Source organism: Lepisma saccharinum, chromosome 6, assembly GCF_977018435.1.
Source record: "Lepisma saccharinum chromosome 6, izLepSacc3.1, whole genome shotgun sequence".
Lineage (NCBI taxonomy): Eukaryota > Metazoa > Arthropoda > Insecta > Zygentoma > Lepismatidae > Lepisma > Lepisma saccharinum.
In genome coordinates this window covers 78,084,940-78,107,590 of record NC_139234.1, presented here as the reverse complement: position 1 = coordinate 78,107,590, position 22,651 = coordinate 78,084,940, and positions in this window count along the sequence as shown.

Here is a 22,651-nt window from a genome sequence, read left to right as displayed (position 1 = left end):
AACATGGTGATGGACAACTTGCACGATAATACTCATGGATCCCACTGTACAACTGACTAAATTTGAAATAAAAGGCACTTAATTGTGATTATTTGTTAACTTCCAGTGACGAAGTCAACGAGTTGACAGCATTTACTTGCTGTATTGACGACATCGCTAAATACACCGTTTATACTCCGTCAGGTTCATTTCGAGATCACCAAATATTACGACCAAGTTATTGAGTTGATGATTACACTTTACCATTGAACTAGAATTTATAACAAAATTTTCAGTGGGTTTATTTTTCTGCTTGTCTATGAGTTGACAACTGTACATGACTAATGGTTAAATCATTAACCATCTAATGAAGGAAGGGTGTGCCGAGAGAAAGGAGGGGGAGCATTGGGTTCAACGTTCAAGCCCCTCCGAAATAGCAGTTGTTGAAATCAAGTGTGAAAAATTAGCTTTCTTTGTTCATTTATTTTATGTTCGCAATGTACGCAAAACTTTCATTTCATTACCCACAGATGGAATAGACAGCCCACTGCACAACTTAAAAAATTAAACCCAGTCAAATATAAATATAATATAGCTTAAAAAAAAGTACACTATCTGTCATGAAAAGTAAGTGAAAGCTGATTCTATTTTGCATTACACGTGATGGGGAGAATGTCATAACAAGTTTTTGCAAATGGTACTGGTATTATAGGGGAGAAAATTTCCCTCACGATTTCGATTTCGACAAATCATTTTTCTGATTTTCGGGATCATGAACAGTTGCGAGATTTCGAATGGTTCCGTTTCAAAAAATGTGATGAAGTAAAAAAAGTGGCATATCTTATTCGGTTAAACATTAATAACTGCTGGTAGATTATGAGTAACTTTCCTTGTAGACAGCTCCCACCAAGACAGAATCAGGTGAGGCAAGATTAGCAAAAGAATATTGACACTGAACTATAATTGACTTATTCAGCAAAACTTTCGTTCATAAATCATCATTAGTGTCTCTGGAATATCAAGATAATAGTTCCGCTGTTTCATGTTTGTTTGTTTGTAGCATGTTTATGCTACATACTCCGTCAATCCACTCATAAAATAATAATGTTATTTTTGACTTCATCTTCTCATATTGCAGGTATATTTCGTGAAATTGCTATGTCATTCTCATGCAGATGCCAATATATTTGTAAAAGGCTTTTGTTTTTATGACAACATAATCATTTGACCTGAATCTTGGCTTCAAAATGCATACCATAAATATATATAAACGATCACGCCACCTTTGTCAGTGTATCCATATCTCCGGCATCTAGCAGAAGATCGCAAAGTGTATGCTCACCCTTTCTATTGGTCAACTTGAAGCCACAGATAGCAACACTACACTATTTTTCCCCACTGATTCGGAACGCGCATCGCTGTCATATTTGCATCACCTATTGCATGCTAACTAACTCTCTAGCCTTCCTGAACCCGAAGGTTTATGGTTGCAGCAACATAAGCCTTCCATCTGTCCCTATCCTGGGTAAGATCAATCCAATATTTTCCATCCGACCTATTATTGCATGTGTATGGAAAATGTTTGTGTTTCATCATTAACACATGGTACTAAGAATGTGCGGCCTTGGACCATACATTTTATGGTCAAATATTTGTACTTCACTTTAGTCGACAAAAAATTGTGGGTATACTCTATGGGTTCAAATATGAAACTGCGATATTAATATTTCATTCATTATTCTTAAACTGACCTATAACAATAAAGAGATATTTGATATTTTTTTTAGTTGTTTATGAGTAATTGATAGTTATCGATTTGTTTGAATTGTTGCCTGTAACTGGGAAATGGATTGAAGAAAATTTACATAGCATTTCGAAAATATCGCAACAAATGAAAATCCATTGACAGACAGAATGACAGAGAGAAACAATCTATATTGTGTTGCATAATCTGTGGCTATATCTTCTTCGCAAACATTGGCTTTCGAGATATCAATTCTCTGACCTCGATTATAGATCCACCAAGGCATTTGAAATCCTAACCTATGAGAGTAGTGGCGCTAGTGTCGCTAGTTAAAGTCGCGGGGAAGCCTGTAGATGGCATATTTTCTAAGTCTTGGCACTAATATAATAGGATACAAATTTACCGAAAAAAGAGAAAATACACTAATACTGTATTGAATTCTATTTATTTCTTTCACATCGCTATCTCCTTACCTTAGGGTCTAATACAACGACCAAGATGGATGAGGAACTGATCAAATTGTTAGTCTCACGTTTCCGAATCAGTGAGAAAATTGGGGGGAAATTAGTGCAGTGTTGCTATTTGTGGCTTCAGGGAGACTCTCTCCCCGTGGTTTCGTACGCGCCATGGTTATGCTAACCAATACACAACAGAGCTCGCTTCAATATTATTTTAGTGTGCATAGAAGGATACATTAGTTTGGAGGGTTTTTTTTTCATTTACTTGCCCTGTTTATTGAATTTTTCCTGTCATTCTTAAGCTTAACGCCCACTGAGATGCGGAGAAACGCGGCAACAGAATTTCTGTTGTCTGCTTCTATTGAAATCAAATGGTGTAACGCCCACTACAGGAACCCGAAGCGGGAATTTCCGTGCCAGAAGTTATGTTAAAGGTTATCGCCCACTGAGACGCCGGAAACGCATCTGTTGCGTTCTGTTGCCGCGTTTCTGCGCATCTCAGTGGGCGTCAAGCTTTAATCAAACTCATAACTAAGAGAACTAATTAGGCACTTGCTTCGGAATAAAAAGTATATTTTTACATTATAAATTTGTTTTGCATGGTTGAGGTTCTACGAGAACAAATGATGTTACTTATTTCAATATTTTCGAGATATCGATTCTCTGACCTCGATTATAGATCCACCAAGGCATTTGAAACCCTGGCATGAGAGCCGTGACGCCAGTGTCGCTAGTTAAAGTCGCAGGGAAGCCTGTAGATGGTATATTTTCCAAGTCTTGGCACTAATATAATAGGGTACAAAAACCTAAAAAATATAAAATACAGTAATACTGTATTGAATTCTAGTTATTTTATATTTTTGTTGTATATCGTCGCTTAACTACCTTAAAGGTACATCGTGAAGATAAGAATGAATGACAAACCATAGACCAATTACTCTATGGACAAACTGTTGATGAGATTGATTGATTTGGTTTATTTTACTTTGAATTTCTACCACTTTTGGCAAATCGCGAAGATGAGAATGAGTGATGATGTGATGAAATTGATCCCTGGCTTCGTAGCGCGCTATGCTAACCATTCCGCCACGGAAGTCGATGTGTCGTCACATTGTTCAGTTCAGTACAACGAGGAAATCAGGTATGTACATACGCGAATTAAAAGAATTTCAGATTGGTGGTTGCAACACTGAAGCTGGCTGGCAACGGGGTTTATTGGGTACGCAGACTACACATTCAATGTGCTGACTTTTCGCACACACAGTGCTTATACATGGACGTTTCTAGAAACAAGGACGCTAGTCTATTCCCTTGTCACGTATTCAGACTCCCAGAGTATAAATCACATCAGAAGTGTGTGTGAAGGGGAGAGAGTTTGTACTTGCATGGAAAACTCGAGATTCTCGACCGCACAAAAAGGCTTCTCAGTTCGGAACGTTCCACCAGATGGCAGAACAATCGAATATCACAAAGACTTAATACTAAGTCCAGCAACGACTTTACATGGAATTGATAGGATTAGTTTCTATATCGAATTAGAAATTTATTGCGGCTGCATTTGCACCAAAATAACATGGTAAATGAGAACATGTTAATTTTGTGGATGAATTGTTATTGGCTAATGGATCCCGCATAATAATCTTACGTAGTTTGGAACGATTAGATAGGTGGCTCTAGTAGTAGAAATCTAGTAAGCATAGATTGAATATACCAGAAAGCAGGAGTGCCTACAGGGGGATTTTTAGGGGGACAACATTTTATACCAATTCTATATATCTTCACACAAAAATTAGGGGATCGTTTCGTTTGATTGACTTGTTATTGATTTTTAGTAATGGTTATTAGTTGTTCTTCCTAGCTGTGGGTGATCGCGGCGATTGGGTTGAAATGAAACACCACTTCTTATGCCTTTAGAATCGGTTTGAAAGAGGGGGTGGGGTAGGGTGGAGAGTGTGCTGTTCTCATTAATACAAAGTTAGTCAAGCAGACAAACTATTAAGAATAAGGTTGATTCAGTACACTAACAATGGCAGTGAGCCTGAGCAATTTTGCACGTTTTATGTCAGCAAACATGACAGTGAGCTATGCTTATTCTTTTTTAGTCTTTTGATTTCAACTGCAATTAAAGGATTCGAATTTCATGCGTCTTTCAATTGTTGGCATCTCGGCCAGTGGTAAACTGGTGCTTCCTTGTGGTTCTTCCGAGTCAGCTCGGAAATTCCGACAAGCGGACTTCAGTTTTAGTGTTGACTGATTCCAGGCAAGATTTGTTTCGCTTGTATGTGTTCCTGACTGGATAATTGTAACATACTGTCAGCTTTCGTCGTCTAAAACTTACGTATTTTGAAAATATAATTTTAATTTTTTTCGACATTCAAACAAAAATCAATTACTGCATGTTTATCCAAACTATATTTGTGTGTGTGTTGGGGGGAGGGGGTTAGGATGAACAATTATTTTGATGAACGATTTTGTGGAGAATGCGTCCTCGGCCTTGGGGGGGATGGGCACCCCTGCCAGAAAGAGAGTTTAGAATATTTATTCTTGATTATTTAAAGTTGTTCCCGAGGTGAGTGGATGACAGGTGAATGGATCGCCAGCATACGAGCATTAGTTGATTTTTTTAGTGATATCAAGCTTTCGTCTAATGGTGGACGACAGAAAAATTAAATGTCAGTGCCAATTCTGAATCTGTGTTGCGTGATTGATTAAACATGATATTTTTTTAAAATGTCGTTCTTCGAGATCTCGTAGGGTTAAGCCTTGAGGAGAAAAAAGTCAGATAGAATAGTTGTTTACTTGTAGTCTGCTACAAGCTTAGAAAGTTAGTTTTTGCAGAGCGGTAACTTCTTTGTGTCCGTGTGTTTGTTCGACAACATACAGATTCCTCAATTACAATTTACGATTCTACTTCACATGTGGGAACAGACTGAACTTCCTACGATGAACATCAATATGCAGTTATAAGAAAAATTATCTGTTTTTGCTTTCGTATTGGATTTTCTTTTGTTATATTCGTTTGACAGAGGTACTGGCAGTGTGCGAATTAACGAGGGGGGGGAGATGCTAGGGATTTCCCCCCTTACAAAGAATTTTATCCCCGGCGAAAGGAAATTATTTTTATCCCCCTCAAAGAAAATTGAATTGAAAGCATATAGTATATCATTTGTTGACTATCTAACAAACACAATTGAAAAATTATTCTTGTTCATTAATGGTCCAGTCATAAAATTTTTCCCTGCCGAAAAGTATTCAGCCTTGTGGATTAAAGAAGGACGCCATCCTGCAACTGACCAACCTCACCGAGGCGAGACAACAGCAGGCTGTTTTCCACTTAAGTTTCCATGGCATAATGTTCATATTTTATATATTAAAGTATACACAAGTAGGTAGGTTAGGTGGACGCTTCGTTTGAACTTGGCAATAGAAATTTGGTCAAGTTTTCTTAATACTAGTTCGATAGCTCTTTTTATGTATGAATTTTAAATTTCTTAGAATGTAAATTTACTGTTGCTATATTGCGTTTAAATGTTATCATAAGATTTCATGACTTAAGTTACAACCAATGTTTTATGGTACTTAAAACCAGAAGCAAATAGTTTAGTTTACTGACTGATAACATACATACAAATTTGCATATCCCGCCCCAAAGAAACTACCTCACAAAATGAATTCACAAATACTCCACTGCAGTGGCGGCGATTGGGGGGGGGGGCTGCACTATGCTAAACTTTATCTACCAGGGAAAGTAAACTGTCCTTGCCCCCCGTTTTGGCACCCTGTCCCCCTAGCTTTGGAACCTAATCGCCGCCACTGCTCCACTGAGTGGGGTTTCCCCCAAAGGAAGAAGCTTAATTCGCACAGTCGGTACGCCACTGGATACCTGAAGTTCTTTCTGATGATGATTTTCCCATTTTCCGTAGATGAGAAGTAAAACTGTCTGAAACTTAACATGACCTTTTAATGTTAGAGTTAATACTTTGTACTTCTCAAACAAGACTAGATCCGCGAAAGGTCCATGTCAACTCTCACTTCACAATCTTATCTTTTAAAAATTCCGAGATCCGCATTTACGTAACAAAATCTCATTAAATTACTTTGCTTCTTTGATTGCGTATGATTTTTTCCCCTAGTTATCCTTGTCAGATTTTTGTTACAAGTTCACCACCAAGGTCATATCCCTTTTTTTAGGTCATAAGCAGTGAAGCCTGACAGTAACTTATTATGCGCAGTCCAGCCACCAGAGGTCAGGAGTGCATCTATTTCCTCTGTTATGACGTTCCTACAGAAGATCGCTATATTCTTATTTTTTGGTCTGTGTTAACGAGATAAGAAATGTGTTAAACAGAGCAAACAAGCGATTATTATAAGTCTGTAATGTCTACTATCGATGTAGAAATTAAACAAACTGATTATTATTGTTATTATTGTCTATATTTCTGTAAACACATATTTTTAAGTTCGGAAATGTGTTAGTTTTCAAAAGCGTGCTGGGGTGTGGGATCTTATGGTTTAGGAGCTTGCTGTACAAAAGGTGACCACGATTACAGTTGTCTGAGATGATGAAGTCCATATCATCTGTTCAAAACGTTTTCAACCTTTTGGCACAATTAAAGTTGCTGATAGTATATATAATAATAGTTGTATAATGTAAATAAATAGCAATTACATTTTTCTGCTTGAATAATAACATTACTGAGGTTGTTGAATTTCGTTACTTTTTTCTGATATCCTGCTTTCGGTTTTCTTGATATTCTTTTTAGAGCAGAACAGAACAAGTAACTATTAAGTTCCTGCCTTAAATTCTATATTCACACGTAGTACGCAAAAGCGAGAGAACATACAAATTGCTTACTCTTTTACATTGCACGAGTTTGAAAAATGTTGGCATGGATATTTTGATATTTCTGAGGAGTAATTCTTTGGAGTTAATGATGTGTCAAACAACGAAGGAATTTGTGGTTTTAGTCTTCTTACATTATATTTTCCACAGATACAAAATAATGAACACTGCAGGCTTTATGCTCTGATAATGAATTGAAATAAAGACGTCAATAAGCAAAAAACAATGCCTGCTTCGAACCAACATAATTTCATTCCTTAAAACAACGCAGGATGTAAAATAAAAAGTGATTAAAATACCGGTGAACAATTTGCCTACCATTATCTTAGCCGTTGACTGTAGTACAACCAAGTGCAGCGAATGCAACGACGAACTGTCAGAATTTAAAGAAGGAAAAAGAAAAGAAACAAGTATATCTCAATTTTACTATAGAATTAGAACAATTTCTTTCAACGTAAACGTAAGTGAATGTAATAGAAAAGTGACTGAATATGGTAAAGGGCAATTCAAGTAGAGTGGAATGCATAACTATTACAACTATTGCCAAGCAAATTGTCAACCACCGTGTTTATTCTCTGTTTTATACAATGAGAGCTTTAAGAATTGATACAAAATGTCAAATAAGTTGCTGACAGCCTCTGCACCAGTACACGTAAAAATCCAGTCCTTAAAAACCCGTAGGATGCAAGAAAAAATTAAGGAAAATAGTAATTAGACAATTTACCGAGCAATACATGTGCGTCCCACTGAACATCTACAGTACATGTGTAAAGAGCAAGTTTGCAAATCGCGATTATGGGACAATATGTTATGCTGTCTACATTATCTATCATGGTACCGAGACCGAGGCAGCCTTTCGAAAATCGAAACAATAACGAATCTAGATCCTTCGAGGACTTGTCGAGACAGGCTGTCTGTCTAAAATCTAGACGAACGTATGGAGTTTAGGTATGGAGATCGCCCGAGAACGAGGCAACTGTTTGCAAATTGAGTCGTGACTGAGAACTCGAGATTGAGACGAGACTGTGGCAAATTCTGTCTTGTCTCAGAACCACTATATTAATACTTTTGCAGTTGACTGTACAAAGAAGAAGAAAACTCGCCCAGTTCGAAACGTTGTATCAAAGCATGTAGCTTCCAAAAACGGTCGTGACACGCAGCAAGAAACCTAACGCTAGCTTCCTCAACATCTGGTTGCTGTCAGAGTAAAATGTAACGTTTTCATCCGAACGGCAAGAAAACTATCTCACTTTCATGGCTCGATAAATATCTCTGTGACTTACCCAGCAGTGTCGAGTGACTGTCAAATAACTTTTTTTTCACAGGGAACATAGATTGTTATAAAAGCGTTGTAACATTTACCACGTTGAAAGACGCGTTCCTTGCCAAAGACTAATCATGCGCCAGATGGATCTCTAGCGCTTCAGGCAAACGTCAGTGATATAAAACGAGTCTTCCAGCCCCCTCCCCTCTTTTAGGATCAACTGCTGTTTGGGTTTCTTGCTGTTTTTTTTTTTCACTTCTCAAATCAAATTTAATTACATATTTTTTTTAATGGTAGGTCTATACAGTATAACAAGTGTCAACTCTTCCTGTTGAGTCAAAGCGTGGTTATTTGTTACTAAGGTTACGTACCGTCAGATTTAACGTTTACAATTAACATTATTGCATTCCATGCCATGGTTTGATAATGAATGTCATAATCTAATAGAAATAAGAAATCAGGCTAGACTTAGATGGTTAAATAACTCTGATGATACAAATCTAAGCAATTATAATAGAATAAAGCGAGAAGTTAACCGCACATTTAGAAGTAAAAAAAGAGATTACTTGAAAAGTAAAATTAACGAAATTGAAACAAACAGCAAAAATAAAAATATCAGAGATTTATATAAAGGTGTAAATGAATTTAGAAAGGGGTGGCAACCTAAAGTAAACTTGATAAAAGATAAAGACGGTGATTTTCTAGCTGACCCATGCGATATTCTAAATAGATGGAAGAACTACTTTAATGACCTTTTAAATGTCCATGTAGGAGATAAATCAGAAGTGAATGAAGTCCACACAGCAGAACCTTTAGTTCCAGAACCTAACTTGACTGAAGTTAAAGATGCTATTAAAAGGCTTAAGAATAACAAAGCACCTGGCATTGATTTAATACCAGCCGAGTTAATTAAATATGGTGGAAATTCATTAATATGTCAAATTCATAAATTAATTTGTTTAATATGGTATAAAGAAGAAATCCCTCAACAGTGGAAAGAATCCATAATTGTTCCTGTGTTTAAAAAAGGTGATAAAATGAACTGCAATAATTACCGTGGAATTTCTCTACTCTCAACAACATACAAAATATTGTCTAACATTATTTTAACAAGACTAACCCCATATGCTAATGAAATTATAGGTGATTATCAATGTGGATTTAAACGTAACAGATCAACTACAGATCAAATTTTCCACATCAGACAGACACTTGAAAAAAAGTGGGAATATAATCAAAATGTCCATCAGCTATTCATTGATTTCAAAAAAGCATATGATTCGGTCAAAAGAGATAAATTATATAATATATTAGTAGAGTTTGGAATACCTAAGAAGCTTGTTAGTATGATAAAAATATGCACCAGTGAAACAGAAAGTAAAATTCGTGTGGGTAATAATATGTCTGACAAATTTACAATTCATGATGGGTTAAAACAAGGAGATGCATTATCTCCATTGCTCTTTAATTTTGCCTTAGAATATGCTGTAAGGAAGGTAAAAGAAACTAAAGAAGGACTAAAATTAAATGGTGTGACTCAGTTGTTAGCATATGCAGATGATGTAGACTTACTGGGGGATGATGTGAATACAATTAAGAATAATGCTAAAATATTTTTCAAAACTGCTAAAGAGATAGGTTTGGAAGTTAACAAAGAGAAAACTAAATATATGCTTACAGCTCGAAACCAAGTGTTAGGTAATAATCAAAATCTAATTATTGATAACAACTCGTTTGAACCAGTTTCCAAATTCAAATACTTAGGAGTAATATTAACAAATGAAAATTATATTAAAGAGGAAATAAAAAGTAGGCTTAATTCAGGAAATGCATGTTACTTCTCTCTTCATAAACTTTTGTCTTCTCGTTTAATATCTAAGAAACTAAAAGTTAAAATATACAAAACAGTAATTTTGCCTGTAGTATTATATGGGTGTGAAACTTGGTCCCTTACATTGAAAGAGGAACATAAATTGAGAGTATTTGAAAATAAAATCCTTAGGAAAATCTTTGGACCTAAAAGGGATGAGGAGACAGTTGAGTGGAGAAGGTTACATAATTTAGAACTACATAATTTGTACTCATGCCCAGATATTATTAGAATAATTAAATCAAGAAGACTTAGGTGGGCAGGACATGTGGCACGAATGGGAGAGGAAAGAGGAGTTTACAGGATTCTTGTTGGGAAACCAGATGGTAAGAGACCTGTAGGAAGGCCAAGACGAAGATGGAGGGACAACGTTGAGATGGACCTAAAGGAAATCGGTAGGGATGGAAAAGAGTATATAGAACTTGCTCAAGATAGGAACAGATGGAAGGCCTGTGTTGCTGCAGCCATGAACCTTCGGGTTTAAGAAGGCTAGAGAGTTAGTTAGTTAGCATTCCATCAATCATAGGCTACCGTTTTCTTCCTAGTTATTGGAAAGAAATTAAGTATCAAAGAAAGGAAGAGATGATATGACAAGATAATTTTTAGTTATTTTCATGTAATTTTATTTCTTACAATGTACTTCTAAAATTGTGCAAACAATTAACAGTGCAAACAATTAACAGTGCAAACATTGAACTGTCAAAAGTAGACGTTGTAGCTCATGGCAATAGAAGAATTTTACTCGCAAATTAGCTGAACATAATATTTCACTTAAAAAACAAACGGGAAACAACTTACGATAAGTCAAACCAGGAAGCCATTTTTTTCTCATATTTACAGCTTGCTTTTCTTTACTTCTCATATCATAGGAGTGGCCCATGGCGCGCGACCCTCTGTAAGTATGTCAATAACAAAAAGTTTCATCAGGTTAAATACAGTGGCATTCTGCAGACAGACTTGCACTAGGTTGAAGTTGCGAACTGGCCAAATTACTAATCGCAGCACAAGCAAATGTTGAGAGTCGTTTGTTTTCGTTACATCATTATTAGAAGAAATCTTGCTACAAGTGCATAAAAGCAGACTAAGAGTGTGACATAGAGGAATCTTTACCGTAGAATCCTGACTACGGCACTGATTGTTTGAACTGTTATTTTTTATATTGGTCAGAAACATTTGCTTGACATTGAACGAACAAGTAGGAACACATTCATAATGAATCCTATTACAGTGCTAATGTTTCATATCAAGTTTCATAGGGGAGGTTTTGTATTTTCTTTACATTATGAAACGAAGATTCTTTAATCTGCATCTGATATCAATTCTGTCTGTCAAGGGGTCCCGGATTCGATTCTCGGTAGAAACTGAAGGTCCAATCCCGATTAGCCTTACTGTGCATAAAAGTGGACTTAAAACACCAACTCAATCAATCAATCAATTCTGTCAGTCACACAATGGCCTAGAATTAATGAATATAAATAGAAGTATCCGCTTCACAGCAAAAAATTTGCAAGGTTTTTTTTCTTCAAAAGTTTAGAAGCAAGTTGAATCTGAAGTACAATACATTGATATTCATAAAAAATTTAAATTCATTTAAAACACGACAGAATTTTGCACGAAATCACAGACTATTTATAGATTTATAAGATCAGTAAAATTATCGCCTGTGTTCCACTATCTGTCCTATCCATTCCAATGAGAAAAGTCCATCTAGAAATGGAGACAAAACAAGTAAACAGTTTTCTTTATCTTACGTCAGTGTTTATGTTCGTTTGACTTCATAAACTGATGTTTAAACAATTCCTCATCTTCTGCTCCTGGTCAATTCGTGACACACATTCCTGCTAGGGCATAATCACAGCCTTATAAACTTGACTTCCCGACATTTGACTGCTTGTGGTAATGGGGTAATAATATGTAGGCGAAACAATGAGATAGCATGTGGAAGAAAAGACGCCTCAACTGTGAGTTTTATGTCTCACAGGATATACAAGACTTAATCTCCAAGACAAGCTGGGGGGAGGGGGGCAACGAAAGTGGAAAACCTGTGTGTGTGTGTATCTAACTAGGGGGAAGGAAATCTCCACGACTTTTTTTGACGTGTCTCAACTGACCATAGGTGTGGCTTGCAAAGTCTTGTGGAAATGGATGCCCTCATATTTTACACTTTACTTTCACTAAATGTCAAACTCAAAAGAATAGGATTCCAGACTGTTCTCAGGCTCAGCAGGGTTGCTAGTGCACATGAAAAAGTAATTGGGTTTGTAACCGTTATGTCTTTGGGATTAATTGCAGAAAACAAATAAGTACTAAACATATAAATCGTTCATTCAATGGTAAACCTTTAATCATTGTATGCTTATCTTGATGAATTAAGATTGACCTTGAAATTATCTGACACTGAGAATGCATCAAAGTCATATATACTAGTAGTCGGTTTAATAGGAACAGTACACACAAACAAGAAGTGGCGTGCCCAGAATTTCCGAAAGGGGGGTTAAGTCACGCCCGTACCCAGGGGAGGGGCCATGGGGGCCATGCCCCCCCCTCCAGCAATAAAATTGTTAAATGTGAACCTATAAAAAGCTACGAAAATAACATCGACGATTTTTAAAACTTGTAAAAATTTCAGTTTTGTTTTGTGTTTGTTGAGTAGAGAGATAGTCTCCAGAAGTCTGCAGTCTTCGATATTGGGTACTTTTAGTTTTATAACCATTGAAGTAAGGCTAACAGCTGTGGCGGCGATTGGATGGGGGCATGGAGGGAAGCAATAGGTGCAGTCCCAGTTAGTCTATCTGTGCATAAATGTGGATCTAAAACAAAAACTCAAACTTGTCTACAAAGAGAGAGTAAATTGTCCTTGCCCCCCAGTTTTGGCACCCAATCCCCGCTACTGGCTACCAGGTGAAAATGTCTCTCTCTTTGTTTGGTTAACCATAGCTACGATCCAAAACTTGGAACGGGAGGGGGCAAGGACAGTTATTTTCTCTTGGCTTTGATTGATTGATTGAGTTGGTGTTTTAAGCCCACTTTATGCACAGTAAGGCTAATTGGGACTGGACCTACAGTTTAAAGTGAGATCCGAACCACTATGTTGTCCCACCGGGTTATTTTCTCGTGGTAGACAAGCATTAAGAGACCACAGTACGGGGGCAAAAGTGGCAAAAAAGTTGGTGGCAACTGCCCCCAGGTCCCCCCAAATAGCCGCCACTATATAGTATACACGCGCGCGCGGAATTGGCCCCGCCCACAAAAATATCCTGGGTTAAAAATACTTTTATTTAGTAGTCTGCCCTCATTTTAGCATTTTCCCTACCTTTGGCTTAAATATATATATATTGTGGTGGGGCAATATTTAAATAGCATGGAATTTGTTCGGAAGATTATTATTGATCTTAAGAAAATATGTATATTAACCCGGCATAGCTCATACAAATACAAACACAAGTAACAAAATAACCTTTATGTATCTTATGGCCATAAGTAAATGTTTGTTGGGATCCCTTACCTTTTATTGTCACTTATGCGATGCACTTCCTTACACACACTGCTCCTATTTTAGATTGATGGAGGATGGTTGTGGTTCGTTGTTGAAGGGGATAAAAGAGGACTGTTCACGGCTTCAGGTCAGGTTGGCTGACGTCCAGTCACATGGTGTGATCTGTTTCACGTATTGTTCAGTAACCACACGGAAGTAGTTCCATTTACACAAAATTAAAACACAGCTCTCCTTGCTGCACTGTACTGTGGACTGTCACAAATCGCACTTTACCTACTTTGGTGGCCGATGCTCCGGCGACATGCTGTGATTAACACGCGGGAGTAGTTCAAATTACACGGGAACAAAACACCGCTCCTTCAGCTGCACGGTGTTGTCAGTTGCTCAACAATCACACTTCACCTACTTTAGTAACGTGTCTCCTTGCATCGCAGTATGCACATACGCCAAGTTTAGCCACACTTCCAAAATACACCTCCTCACTCCTCGCACTCTCTCCTTGTGTCCAGCCTTTCCCCAAAGACGCCCAAACTTCCCCTGTGTTCTTCCAATGTTGCCGGTTTTAGCCTTGTACAGTGGCTCTAACACACACACACAAACACACAAATACCAAAAAGGAAGAAAAACTAAGAAAAAAAAAAGAAAGGACACCCTAGCCAGTGTAACTTGCCTAAAGAGCCCGGTTCTCCCTCTCGCCATGCCAAGCAAGGGACTGGGTGCGACTTTGAGAAAAAACTGGTAAACTAACTGATAAAAGAAAAACGAAAAGCCAAAATTATATAATAAAAAAAAAATAAAAAATAATAATAAAATTTAGGGTGGCACTACATCTCCCCCCTCAGATAATTAGGATAACGAGTATGAAAATAGTATCATAATTATCTGAACCTATTTTCTTAAACTTAAAATAAAGGCTAAAATGGGGTAATGCCCCTTCTTTCCCCCCGGCTACGCAAAAAAAACAAAAAAATAAAAAATAAACAAATCCACTAAAAGCATTCACAATAGCAATAATCACTCTTAAAATGACCCCAAAAAAATATTATATAATTGCATTCCTAAAATATGTTTACTCCTATTATTTACAGCCTCCCTTTTCTCCATTAATTCTTATACCTCTGCCTGGTAAACCTCGCCCGACAGGGTGCAAGGAAAAAAGGGGAGGGGTTTTAGCTTCGACCTTTTTCTCCCTCCTTTCTGCAGGCCAGAGCCTTTTCTTCCCCAACCACTTGGGTTCACGCCCTCGAGGGTCCCTTTGTATTCGGAACAGCAGGTTGTCCTTGTCCCTTTGCCGATGCATAAGGTCGCAGGTTCGATGTATTATACACTCCAGCCTCTTTGTTACATTGAAAGTCCCACAACAAATATGCATTTGGTGCCACCCGTTTCTTTATTTGGAATGGGCCCACGTAAAGGTGCACAAATTTCTTGCAAATTCCCTTTTGCACGTCCGAGAACGCAAATGACTTTCTTAAAACAATATCTCCTGCCTCGAAATAGGTGAGCCTTGCCTTGTCATATTGCTTTTTTCGGTTCTCGGCCGCTCTTTCTACGTTTTCCTTTGCTCTCAGCAGCTTCCATTCATAGCGTGGGTCATCATTCAATGAGGGCAATTTAAAAAGTTTCTTGATCTCGTCGTCCGGTTTCCTGTTGAAAAACAATTCCACTGGAGCGAAGCCTGTGGAGGTGTGAACCGCCAGATTTAAACACTTTACCATATCCGGGATGTGTTCCGGCCATTTCTTGTGGCTCCCATCTATACACAGCCTAAACAAGCGTGAGATCTCTCTCATGCATCGCTCGACGGGGTTCGACTGAGGATGCTTAGCGCTTATAAAGCGTGCCTCGATGTCTCTCGACTGAAGCTCTTCTTTCCACAGTCTCGAGGTGAACTGACTGCCCTTGTCTGTGAGAATAGTTCTCACGTTGGGACACATTATCAAAAATTCGTTCACTTTTCCCAAAACGGCCTTGGTGGTGGCCTTTCTCAGAGGGTATATCGCGATGTATTTGCTAAACAAGCAGCACATAACGAGGCAATATTCCAAGCCGTACCTAGCCTTTGGCAGCGGCCCGTACAGGTCCACCGAGATCACCGCTCCCGGTTTGTCGGCGATCACGGGATGCATCGCTCCCTTCACTTCGTAATTAAGGTGCTTTGTCCTCAAGCAGAGGTCGCACTCGTTGACAAACCTTTTAATTTGATCCTTCATCTTTTTCCACGTGAAGTGTTCAGCAACAACCCAGTGTGTCTTCTTTTGTCCGAAATGGCCCCGACCGTGATAAAATGCGATTAGCTCTTTGGCAACTTGCTTCGGAACGCACACTTTATAGGTTCCTCGCTCTCTTTTGCACAATATTCTATCCTTCAAGGCATAATCTTCGAGCTTTCTCGCCCTTTTTCCATCTCCCGATTTCATTATCTCATCTCTTATTCTCCCAAGTTCAGGGTCCTCTTGTTGACGATTTGGCAACTCTCGCATGAATTCTACCAATTCAGGCGATGGCTTGAAGTGTATGTTCGCTATCACCTCGTGCGGCTCCTTTATTTCGTAAACGGTAGCGCTCCTTGTGCCGCTAGGGTAACGCGAAAAGAAGTCCGCCATGTTTTCTTCACCCTTGATGTACCGGACATCAAAATCGAACGACTGTAGGAACAATATCCATCTCGCTATTCGTGGGTTTGTTAACCTGCATGTGAATAAGAATTGTAGCGCCTTGTGATCCGTTCTGACAGTGAACTTTCTTCCCAGTAAATACACGGTGTTTTTCTGTATGCCATAAATAATAGCTAATAACTCCTTCTCCGTTATTGTGTACCTCGATTCGCAGTCGCTGAGGACGCGGCTGTGACATGCAATCAGCCGAGGATCCCCTCCATCTTCTAACTGGTACAGCAGACTACTGATAGCTTTGTCGGAAGCGTCTGTCTCCAGATACAGCGTCTTTCCAGGGAGAGGGCTACGGATTATCACATCCTGCAAATACGCACGTTTTATCTTCTCGAATGCTTCCTGGTGCTTAGGCAACCAGACGTACGCCGCTCCCTTGCGAAGGAGTTCGAGAAGGGGCACCGTGAGCTCTGAATGATTCACCTGGAAAATCCTGTAAAACTGCAAGTGGGCTAAGAACGACTTCAGTTGCTTTGCGTTCTTTGGCCTGGGAAAATCATTGATGGTCTGTAGTTTCTCTGGGTCCTTCCTTATCCCGTCGGACGACACCTTGCATCCCAACAACGAAGCTTCCTGCCTCGCAAACTGGCACTTTTCTAATTTTAGCGTTAACCCTGCTTCTTTCAGTTTGGAAAAAATGACTTGCAAATGCTGCAAATGGTCCGAAAAATCATCATCGGCAAGAGAAATATCGTCACAGTAGGCCGCCATGAAATGACAAGTTTCATCATCCAACACTTGCCGCAAACACCTTATAGCGCTCGCTAACGCTGTCTTCAACCCAAAGCAGAGTCTCTGAAATGTGTACACAATGCCCTCGTACATAAAACCCACATATTGCTGGTGTTCTTCTTTAAGGCCGATTTGGAGAAAAAATTGCGATAGGTCAAGGCAAGAAATATATTTCTTTCCTTCAAATCTCTAAAGCACTTCTACTATGGAAGGGGGGGAGTCGTATTCTGGCTGTATTCTCAAGTTGGTACCCCTGGAATCGAGACAAACTCTGACTGATTTTCCTCCCGGTTTTCTCACGCAAACAAGTGGATTCACGAATCGTGCCTTTGCTCTTTTGATAATCCCCCACTGTAACCACTGATTAATTTGTTTGCTTACATCCTCCCGGTACTGGTAAGGAATGGGATACACTTTCTGAGTGAAAGCTTTATCATCTATTACGTCGATTTCATGCTCGTATCCACGGACCAACCCTGGTTTGTTATCAAATATCTCGCGATATTCGAAAAGCAGCTCTCTTAATTTTCCCTTTTGTTCAGGACTCAACCCTTGCGCCCTTTCTACGCTCTCTTAAATTTGGGTGTTGGTAGCCCTAGTTTCTTCTATCGCGTGGCTCTGTGATTCATTGGTCCCTCTCTCAAACCTTCTAAACGAATCTGGCGGCTGATCTTTATTCACGGAGTCCCTCTCGTATAAAGCTTCATTTGAAATTACATTCACATTGTGTACATCTCCCTCCATTACATTCTCGACAGATTCTCGTCCTCCTTTCTCCCTAACCACCGAGTGATTTTCTTCACAAAATTGATCTCCCTCTACTAAAAACGCAGGCTCCTTCTCGTGCCGGCAGCTACATCCTTCAGCCCCGCACACGTTTCCTGTATTCGGACCCACAGGACCCATGGTTGACATAACTTCGTCCCCACAACGACAAATAGGCTCCATACAAGAGTAAACTATTCGGAAATTGTGCAACTCCTGACACGCCGCTGGCTCATTAAATGTTGAAAATTCTATTTCTGTGTACCCCTTCTCAGTTCTTAATTTTAAAAAATGCTGCTCATAATTCATGATTGCATGGTTATCCTCCATGAAATCAGTGCCCAACAAAATCGGCTTTACTAAATTTCTTATCACTAAGCAGTTTACATCTATTCCAGTCCCTCCAAAATTCATATTTAGATACGTCTGTGTGATTACTTTTGAAGCTTTAGTCCCGAATGCCGAAACAACTTTCAATCCGCCTACGGTGAGGCAGGGCAACCGTGGGTTAATTTTCAATAACTCCAGCCACAAACTCTCGCTAACGCATGAATGTGTAGCCCCTGTATCCACGACTGCCTCATAATACTTTCCTTCTATAATCACATTAATTTCAGGCAACGATCTTAGGGTCTCTTTTTTCGAGGTCTGGGGTTCCTCTACAAATTCCTTTAAAACCGAGCATACATTTTTTTCAGCAGTCTCGCACGAGTCGGCATCCCTTTGGCTATCCTGAGGCTCGCTTTCTTCGGGTTGACGTAAACAACTCTCAACCTGACTCGCAAAGCCCCCGCTCAACGTGCTCTCCCCTTGTCATGCTTCGTTGTCAGGAGGGGGAGGCCCCCTCCCACTCTGACTTTCAAAAGTCATGGCGTTTATGTTAGGGAAATTTGGGGGTGATCCTTCCCCTCGAGCACTCCATCCACCGCCTTCACCATCGTTGCCAAACATCCAACCTACTTGTCGGTTTGGGCTCCGTCTTCCTCGCTGAAAACCTTCCCTCCCCCGAGAAGGTTGGTTGCGAGGGTTGTCAAATTCTCTCCTGCGTCCGTTGCTGTAATTGCCCCGTGACCGAGCTCCCCTTTCGGAGTTGCCTGAGCCTGGGTTCGCCTCCATAAAATTTATGGGTCTAGGACGATGACGTGGGGATGACTGACTCGAAGCACCGCAGTTCATTGTTTCCTGAAGTTCTTTCAGTAACCCGAGTAACTGACTGCTGGTGTCGATGGTCAACCCAAGGAAACTCCTCTGCACAAACGGGGGAAGTTGCTTTATCCCCAATCGAACCAAGGCCTTTTCACTCAGGGGTTCGGGAAGGATGGCATTCCTTTCGATGAGTTCCATGTAGTACTCACAATAAGTCTTCCCGCCCCCGGCAACATAGCGGTTCGTAAAAATCTCAGCTTTCAGGCGCAATAATTTTTCTTCAGATATGAAATACGACGCAAACAGCTCCTTGAAGGTGGCAAAATCTCTGCATTGCTTTCTGTTAACGTTGAACCAGCTGAGTGCGGCCCCTTTTAATGACAAGCTCGCCACGCCTACCTGCTGTTCAGCCGGGATTCGAGCCAGGTTTATGTAAGTTTCCAGCTCCATGAGATAAGAGCTGGCTCTCACTTCATTCTCCGAACCAGAAAAGCTTGGTAAGCGCATGTCTCTGTGCAAGTACACATTACTTGGGGTTGTACTACTATCGCTGCTCGCCGCAGGAGATGGCGCGAGCAACTGTTCGCTCGCCTCTCCTGAACCCTGGACTTCGTTCAAGCGGGCGTTTAATGCTTCTATTTCTTCCCTTAAATCATTTTTTAGTCGACTTTCATGACGCTGCAAAACCCCATTAATCTGCTGCGCAACATTTTGTCGAACTTCCTCTGCTACATTTTCCTGAAGCTCTGCTACAGACTGCCTTATTTCGGCCGCATTTTGCCTACATACCTCCGGTTCGCACCCAGAAACAGCCGCCAATCCCTCGCTTAAATTTCCTACAGTTTCTTCTAAAGTACTGGTTCTTACGACAAGCTGATCCACAATTTTCCGTGTCCCTGCGCTACCTTTTGCCACATTATCTATCCTACGGGTCAGATTTCTTTCCATTTCAGATTGCGACTTTTCGAACCGACGCGCCTGTTCCTCCATCCCTTCTCTAAATTCTCTCCGTAATTCTCTCATTTCCTGCTTGAAATCCATCATCATTCTTGCGAGGTCATTTAATGTAATCGGGGCAGCTTCCCCCCTTTCAGATTCAGACTCCATACTCCTGTCCCCAGTATTTTCCGTATCCCGTTCTAAATTCCCTAAATTTTGTACATCCTCTTCTAAATTTTTTGTGACCTGATTAGCCTCGATGAAACTAGAAATTCGCGTTTGCTCCCTCGTTAAAACCATGATTGTCCCAAACAATACAAAGAAAACATAAAATAACTCTATAAATGCCTAAAAAAAACTATGATAAACGAAATTTACAAAAAAAAAAAAAAAAAATGACTCACAAAGCATTACTGTTTTTAGTGGATTTCTCCCCTTCGTTAAGAAGAAAAAGAGAAAAAAGAAAAAAGAAACCAGCATTATTTAGGAAAAAATAATATTTAAGAAAATTGGCCAAATGATGTGCCTGAATGTAAGGAACTTCCCCTTCAATTTAAATAAAATTTCATCAATCCAGTCGCTTGGGTGGCTTGACAAAAGACAAACCGGAAAATAAGTTTGAAAGCTAAACAAAGCATGACTGATACTGGCTACTGACAACATAAGTTAGTTGCTGATATCAAGATGAAAATATGCTAATTTTACTGATAAAGTTTTGAACAAAAATTGTCCTTTCTTTTGTTTAAGCCTAAACATCGGTGGTAATCGTGCCCCTTAGTTGGGCTGCCAGTTGTGGTGGGGCAATATTTAAATAGCATGGAATTTGTTCGGAAGATTATTATTGATCTTAAGAAAATATGTATATTAACCCGGCATAGCTCATACAAATACAAACACAAGTAACAAAATAACCTTTATGTATCTTATGGCCATAAGTAAATGTTTGTTGGGATCCCTTACCTTTTATTGTCACTTATGCGATGCACTTCCTTACACACACTGCTCCTATTTTAGATTGATGGAGGATGGTTGTGGTTCGTTGTTGAAGGGGATAAAAGAGGACTGTTCACGGCTTCAGGTCAGGTTGGCTGACGTCCAGTCACATGGTGTGATCTGTTTCACGTATTGTTCAGTAACCACACGGAAGTAGTTCCATTTACACAAAATTAAAACACAGCTCTCCTTGCTGCACTGTACTGTGGACTGTCACAAATCGCACTTTACCTACTTTGGTGGCCGATGCTCCGGCGACATGCTGTGATTAACACGCGGGAGTAGTTCAAATTACACGGGAACAAAACACCGCTCCTTCAGCTGCACGGTGTTGTCAGTTGCTCAACAATCACACTTCACCTACTTTAGTAACGTGTCTCCTTGCATCGCAGTATGCACATACGCCAAGTTTAGCCACACTTCCAAAATACACCTCCTCACTCCTCGCACTCTCTCCTTGTGTCCAGCCTTTCCCCAAAGACGCCCAAACTTCCCCTGTGTTCTTCCAATGTTGCCGGTTTTAGCCTTGTACAGTGGCTCTAACACACACACACAAACACACAAATACCAAAAAGGAAGAAAAACTAAGAAAAAAAAAAGAAAGGACACCCTAGCCAGTGTAACTTGCCTAAAGAGCCCGGTTCTCCCTCTCGCCATGCCAAGCAAGGGACTGGGTGCGACTTTGAGAAAAAACTGGTAAACTAACTGATAAAAGAAAAACGAAAAGCCAAAATTATATAATAAAAAAAAAATAAAAAATAATAATAAAATTTAGGGTGGCACTACAATATATATATAAATACTGGATCAAAAGGTAGGGCTATAACCACCACCAACCTTCCCTTGGACACGCCACTGCAAATAAGTAACCCTCTTTCGTTTTAAGAAGTCTCTCAACGATATATTCATAATCTTCTTCAGGTAAATTAGTCACAACTTATTTGCCTCACCAAATCCCTAATGCCCTTGATAAACTCGAACAGAACAAGGAGGGTGTATGACAGGTGAGTCAATATATGGTTTACGATGTCATCGAGAGTTGTAATAGTTTAGGAAAGAGACACGTAGAACAACACAGTGAGGTGTCATGACACTCGATCCTTATGTTCTCATTGCAAAGGAATGAATCACACAAATCTTGTAGATTTTCCAATCAGTTTGCTGCTGTAATATCGCCAACCAATGAGTTTAACATTATTCGGCATACCAAGACTATAATTTTCGTTTTCATGTACGGAGTTTAAAATTGTCACAACAAATTTCTAATTATTTAAAAAGTTAATCCTAACGTATTCTATTAAAGGAGATAAAGCTACCCTCTGTACATCGCGGAATGCCGTGAAAGCATATGGGGGATGTGGATGTAAGGCTCCACCCATTCACAATCTCGGCCATTTGTAGAGGTTATGTGATCAGCGTCATACTCTGGCAGCCTTCATCTCCTTTTTCCCCAGGCATGGATGCTGGGTGAACCCCAGAGCCGTTCCATGAAGGGCATTTTTGGGAAAATTCCCTCCTGAAATCGCACATCCGGGGAATCGAACCGCGTGGCAGACATACACCATTTACTGAATATTAACTAGTTGTTACGATTCGTTTAATCGATGTACCTGCCACCTGGGGGAATGTTTCAAATGAGAGTATTCCTGTACGTTTTTGTCTCGAGTTTACCATTAAAGCTAATCCGTGGTTCCTGTCACTGGCTTGACTTTGGTTTGGCCTCCACTTGAACAGTTTTTAGCCAGATATA